Below are 6284 nucleotides of genomic sequence, written 5' to 3' on the forward strand. Positions count from 1 at the left end.
TAAGGAAGAGGATCTGGAAGCTGGGCGGGAAGGGGGAGGGGGCTATCAAGAGGGAGTGTTTTTATTATTTTTTTCTTCTTATGGTTGGGGGAGGAAAAAAAAATCAAAATTCCGATTCCATCCCAGCACAAATCAATGTTTGCTCCATCCCAGCATCACGGGGGAGGCTGGGCCAGGCAGATTTAAAGGGGCAGGGAGAAGAGAGGAAAGGAGAGGGCCGGGAGAGGAGGAGATAAATGAAGAAGAGATGTTGACGGGGGGTGGTGGAGGGATGCCGAAGCCCAAAAGGATGGGTGCCCGCTAACCCTTCGGAGAGGGAGGAGGCAGGTAGAAGAGGACAGAGAATAGGAGGCACAGAGATACTCCCCCCGCCCCTCCGCAGGGTGGCAAGAAACCCTGGGATGGGGGCAGGGAGTAGGGTGAGGCCAGAGGGGGGGAGAGGATCGAGGGGGAGGAGACTGAACTGAGGATGGGGAGGCAGGGGGAGGCCGAAGCCTGGCGGGGGAGGAGAGATGCCGACGAGGCCCAGAGAGGGCGAGAGGAATACAAAGAAGGAGGTGCACGGGTGAGAGCTAAGGAGGGGGGAGATACAGCGGGAGAGGGAGGAAAGGAGGGAGACCCATTCTGGGGCTCCTGAGGGATGGCAAGGAGGAGAGGAGCAGGGGATGAGGAGGAGGGGGAAAGAAATAGATATGGAGACTGAGAGGGAGGGAGAAAGCTCTGCACAGGGAAGGGCAGGAGTGGGTACAGAAATTCAGGCAGGAAGAGCCCAGATAGAGGCAGGAGGACCGGAAGTGGAGTTTGTGGGGGCCCTGGGGAGAAAGGAGAAACCCAGAGCTCTAGCCCTGCCGGCTGCTTGGACGGATTCCAGAAAGCCAGTGGGGATGGATGCCTGTATCCACTGAGTCCACTGTCCTCTCTAAGGACGCTCACGTGCTTGTACTTTCTGAGAAAGCTTGAAATGGGGTCCTGCCATGAAACCTGGCCCCACTAGTGCTTTTCCAGTCCTCAGCAAACCCCCCAACCAAAAAAAAAAAAAAAAAAATCTCGTCCTGGGTGTCCCTGAGAAGGGGAGGGGTGGGACGAGGGGTGTATTGTTTTTGAATGAGGAACAGAGGGCCATGCTTGTCAGTGCTATGAAGATCCCAGGGTTTTGAGCCTTCCCTTCTCTTTTGCAAACCTGGAGGCAAAGATACACAGATACATTTGGGTGGGGCCCTTATTGAGGCAAGGCCCTCTCCAGCACACCACCCCTCTGCGTCAAACTACCCAAGAGGCGAGAGGCGGCATATCCTTGGCCTTATTGTTTCCAGGGAAACCCTGGTGGCGTAGTGGTTAAGAGCTACAGCTGCCAACCAAAAGGTTAGCAGTTTGAATCCACCAGGTGCTCCTTGGAAACCCTATGGGGCAGTTCTACTCTGCTCTATAGGGTCGCTATGAGTTGGAATCGACTCGACAGCAACGGGTTTGGTTTTATTGTTTCCAGGCAGAAGCAGGCAAACACTGTCCCTCCTCCTGCTTCAGCTTACCAGACTCTGCATCCAGTTCCATCACTGCCCCTGAGGACTTGGGGAAGAGGCAACTGCGTTCAGTTACACTCCTTGGGGTAAATTGTCAAATTCACTCAGCTGCTTTTATTTTCATACAAAGTCTGATTTTGCAGAGAAGAGAACTGAGGCCCAGAGGCAAAGTCACCCACCAGCAGTCACACAGCAGAAGTGGCAAAGTTGGGGTTAAACCAAAAAAACCAAACCCTTTGCCACTGAGTGGATTCTGACGCATAGCAACCAGATTTTTGAACCTGGCTGCTCTTCCCAGGATTCCATGAACTTGGGAACCTCCCTTAGATTCAAGAACTCCATTTTGAGTACTTTGGTAAAACAAAGGGTACAAGTTTTGGAATAAACAGGAATTTCCCTTGCATTGTGTTTTCTGAAAGGTACATATGAAGTTGGAGGAACAAGTAAAATTTAAGCTTCCAAAACAGAGACCACATCTTCTAAGTGCCTAGCACAGGACAGTGCAGTTAAGGGGTGACACATTTGGGTCCACTTGGGACATGACTGTTGGTGGAGAGTCCATCTATCCATCCAACCCACCCATCCATCCATCCATTTCTTCATTCATCAAACATTTACATGATTTATTGAGTACCAGGCACATTGCCAGATGCTAGAGATACAAAATACCATGGTTCCTTCCCTCGTGGAGCTTACTATTTAGTAGAGAAGACAGACAACTAAACATGTAATTCTAGTGTGGTTAGTGCCATGACAGTTTGTGGGATGGAAATAGAGAATATGGATGGGACCTAGCTCAGGCTGGCTTCCAAGGAAAAGAGGCATTTAAGATTAATCAAGAAGGGAGTTCTGGGGCAGTCCCAGTTGCATCAGTCCTTCCTTGTCCACACAGTGCCTTGTCCCATTCAGCCCCTAACATTTCTCTTTTCCCCAAGAAGGGAGGAAAACAAGAAAAGAAAAACCAGTCTATGGGTCTGAGGAGACCTGTGCCCTCAGAGAGAAAGGGTGGTGGAAGTGGGGAGAGGAAATTGGGGGAGGGTGGCTTGCTGGTAGAGTGACTCTACTCTGTGTTCTGAGCTGCAAATGAAGGTGTAGAGTCTGAGGGAGGAACAGTCCTGGAACACTTAAGATACACAGTCCCAGCCCCCATAGCTCCCTGGGTGAGCCAGTCTTCTAGCCCCTTCCTGATCTATCCCTACAGGTCTCACAGTCCCCTCTTTCAAGGTAGGGACACTATTTTTCAGGGGTGCACTGCCTCATTTTGTCCAGGTGCCTCAGAAAAGAGACCTAACATTAAATAGAGCAGTTCTGCGCCAGGTAATGTGCTTGGCACTCTGTCTGCATTACCTCATTCAATCCTCACAACACAACTGTAACTGCAAGCAGTCCGTGGTGGAGGCCAAGAGTTGTGCTTCCAAAGACCAACAATGTTTGAATCCTGACTCTACCATTTACTAGCTAGGGTAAACCTAAGCACCTTACCTAACTTTTCTAAGCCACAGTTTGTGTATCTCTAAAATGGGAATAATATATTCTATTCCATAGTGTATTATGAAGACTGAGATTATCAAGTATAAATAAAATGTATTATGATATATGAGAGAAAAAAACCACTTGACATAGGGCCCAGCACAAAGTAAATACCCAGTACATGGTGGCTTGAAAAATAGGCTAGCATTATACCAGTTTCATAGGTGAGGAATCTGAGATCCAGAAGTTAATTAATTTGCACAGTGTTGCAGTTAGTATGTGGCAGCCCCTGGATTTGAACAGATATCAGACTCCCAGATCAGTATGCTTTAATCAGTGTAGTTTTCTGGCTTGTTTATAAATGTAAAACATGATCATTGTAGAATTAAGAAAGTATAGCACAATAACAAGAATAAAAATAGAGGTGGGGCCAAGATGGCAGAGTAGTCAGATGCTTCCTGTGGTCCTTCTTAAAACAAAGATCAAAAAAAACAAGTGGGTCGATTATATATGACTATCTAGGAGCCCTGAACATCAAAGGAAACATTGAGGAATTGGACTGAGTGACAGGGGGAGGGAGAGATGGTTCAGAAGTAGCGAGGAGTTGCCAGACCTGACCTGGCGGGAGCTGGCACCCTTCAGGCCGGATAGGCTCGCCTGTGCGGTGAGGCAAGCAGTGATGCTCTGGAAGCATTTTTCACATCAGGAGAGAAGGAGAAGTGGAGAGTCTATTCGGGGCTCCAGAACCAGTGAAAAGTGATGCTCAATCGGCAAAAGGTAAGTACATGCATCTGACCTACCACGCGGATCAAAAAACGCCCCCTTTGGGAATAACCTCTCTCCCATTTACCTGCCCTCCCCCAACACTGCGCTGGGTCCCAGGCTGGCTTCAGTGATTGTCGAGTCCCCTGGGCTGGGAGTAGGACCCATCACGCATCATGAGCCATTCTCCCGGCTTTGGAGAGGGAACAAGTTAACAAACAGGAAAAATAATCTGCTGGCTCCCCTAAGCTGGTAACTCAGGGTAGGCACAGCTCCTTTCCCTAGGCACCGGATAAGGAGTCCACAGACTTTGAATGTGTTTTACCCCTGCATAGACCTGTGTGGGCCCATTTCAACAGTGTAGGCCCTCATTACCACAGTACAATAGGGTATATACCTGAAGCCTAACTTCAACTGTATCAGCTATATGGTGAAGTGGCAGGTTTGACAGTGCTCTGCCCATTAAGCAGAGTCCTCACCTACCCATATCAGAGCCTGAGGACTGGTGACTCCACCCATGCCACCTAGCTTCCCACGACAGGGGTCCAAGAATAAGTGGTTCCTCCCAGTCCTCACAGCCAACATCATTGGGTGCCCATAGCTGGGCTGCAAAACCCACCCACCTATGTGCTCTAGGGAACAGGGACACTCTTTCCTCCCAGACACTCAGGGGCAGCTGTCAGCCCCCTGCCTTGCTCAGCGTGTGACCCCCTACTGCAGCCAGATACCTGTGCCTACACCAATCACCTCTGCCTGTCTAGGACTGTAGGTGAAAACTTGCACCACACACTTGGTGACTGACTACCTGGACACCTGAGCTGAATCCATACAAGAAAAATAAACAGACTCCTGGGCTCACATACCTAGTAACAGCTCTAACCACCTGGTAACGGGACATTAGAGCTTCAAAGGCACCAATAATCAAACTATCTCACATGAGCAGCCTATTTGGGCATATCAAAACAAAAAAAAACAGGAAGCTAGGACACAGTAAGCAAACATAAAATAAATAAATATAACAACTTATTGATGACTCAGAGACAACAGTCAATAACAAATCACGTAAAGTGGCAGACCATGATGGCTTCAGAAAGCTCTCAAAACAAAGAATCAAGAAATTTTCCAGAGGAAGAGAACATCTTGGAATTACCAGAGGTAGGATACAAAAGATTAATATACAGAACTCTTCAAGATATCAGGAAGGAGATCAAGCAAAACACAGAAGAAACCAAGGAACACACAGACAAAGCAATAGAGGAACTTAAGATTATAGAAGAGCATAATGACAAATTTAATAGGCTGCAAGAATCCATAGAGAGACAGCAATCAGAAATCCAGAGAATTAACCATAAAATTTCAGAATTAGACAACTCAATAGAAAGTCATAGGAGCAGAATTGAGGCAATGGAAGTCAGAATTAGTGAGATTGAAGATAACACACTTGACACAACTTATTTGAGGAAAAATCAGAAAAATGATTTAAAAAAATGAAGAAACTCTGAGAATTATGTGGGACTCTTATCAAGAGGAATAACCTACAAGTTATTGGCATACCAGAACAGGGGAAGATAACAGAAAATACAGAGAGAATTGCTGAAGATTTATTGGCAGAAAACTTCCCTGATATTGTGAAAGACGACAAGATATCTACCCAAAATGCTCATCGAAACTCATATAAGGTAGATTCCAAAAGAAAGTCACCAAGACATATTATAATCAAACTTGCCAAAACCAAGGATTAAGAGAGAATTTTAAGAGTGACTAGAGATAAAAGAAAAGTCATCTACAAAGGAGAGTCAATAAGACTAAGCTTGGACTACTCAGCAGAAGCCATGCACGCAAGAAGGCAATGGGATGACATAAATAAAGCCTTGAAGGAAAAAAACTGCCAGCTAAGAATTATATATCCAGCAAAACTGTCTCTCAAATATGATGGTGAAATTAGGACGTTGCCAGAGAAACAGAAGTTTAGGGAATTTGCAAAAACCAAACCAAAATTACAAGAAATACTAAAGGGAGTCCTCTGGTAGGAAAATCAATAACATCAGATAACAACCCAAGACTAGAACACAGGACAGAACAACCAGATATCAACCCAGATAGGGAAGTCACAAAAATAAATCAAAGCTAAAACACTGAAAATAGGGAAACAGAGACGTCAATATGTAAAAGATGACAACATTAAAACAAAAAAAAAGGGACTGAAAAATATAGTCATAGATCTTTCATATGCAGAGCTAGTCAAGGCAATACAAAGAAATAAGAGTGGTTTAAACTTAGAAAAATAGGGGAAAATATTAAGGTAACCACAAAGGAAAATAACAATCCTATACATCAAAATAAAAAACAAGAAAAACGTAAAGACTCAGCAAATACAAAATCAACAACAATGAAAAGGATGAAAAGAAAATACATAAAGAAAAACGACTCAGCACAGAAAATCAAGTGGAACAAAGAAACTGTCAATAACACACACAAAAAAGACATCAAAATGACAGCACTAAACTCATACCTATCAATAATTATGCTGAA

This window comes from Trichechus manatus, unplaced genomic scaffold, assembly GCF_000243295.1.
Source record: "Trichechus manatus latirostris isolate Lorelei unplaced genomic scaffold, TriManLat1.0 scaffold00305, whole genome shotgun sequence".
Classification (NCBI taxonomy): Eukaryota; Metazoa; Chordata; class Mammalia; order Sirenia; family Trichechidae; genus Trichechus; species Trichechus manatus.